Genomic DNA, 740 nt, shown 5'->3' with positions numbered 1-740 from the left:
AACTCAGGTGGGAAAACCAGGTTTTACAGTAAGCGTGCCATGGTGACATTCACCTTAACCCTGGCACTTGCGGGATGGAGACAAGAAACTCTGGAGTTCGAGGTTGTTCTTAGATCCAAACTGAACTCAAAGTCATCCTGAGTAAATGGGTAGTAGGTTGTTTACTCATTAATTCAAGGAACATTATGAATTAAAAATCTAAGAAAAACAATGCAAATGACAACCTATGATTTCAAATCAACCATCAGAACAGAAAATCCTAACCTCATTAGTGGTGAGCAGAGAGGAAACCTGACTTCTCTGAAAAGATGAGCAGGACACAGGCCTCTGACCTTAGCATGACAGACTCCATGCTGGAAGTACCACTCAGACTGTGAGAATTCAGCACCCACACAGCACCACCTACCCAAACCACAACAATGGCTCTCATTTTGAGAACGTCTTTGAATGTACTAACCTTGCATTTTTTCTTTTTTAAGTTCTGTGTATGTCAACACAGAATATGGTTTTTGTCTCTCCAAGTTCACCCTAAGAAAGGCTCACATCTATCTATATTTGTATCCCTAGCACCAGTGTAGCCACTGGCAATCTAATAAAGACTTTCTTCGGTTCGCGTAAACCCATGTCCCAGCAGTCTTTCAGCTGGTTACTTCCAAATATCTCTGGAGGCCTCAGAAAGATCCTCAGAGACCAGACCTCGAGGCACCAGGGGTCTCAGATCCCTTTAGAGTAGGGAAGAA

General features: G+C 43.0%; 1 pseudogene; it reads right to left on the bottom strand.

The window, feature by feature from the left end:
* The window catches only part of LOC101984765, a 2,209-nt pseudogene extending 1,779 nt beyond the window's left edge, over positions 1-430 (bottom strand).
* Between the last annotated feature and the right edge of the window lie 310 nt (positions 431-740).

The sequence above is a fragment of the Microtus ochrogaster genome, chromosome 24 (assembly GCF_000317375.1).
Source record: "Microtus ochrogaster isolate Prairie Vole_2 chromosome 24, MicOch1.0, whole genome shotgun sequence".
Taxonomy (NCBI): domain Eukaryota; kingdom Metazoa; phylum Chordata; class Mammalia; order Rodentia; family Cricetidae; genus Microtus; species Microtus ochrogaster.
This window is presented reverse-complemented; position numbering and strand designations above follow the sequence as displayed.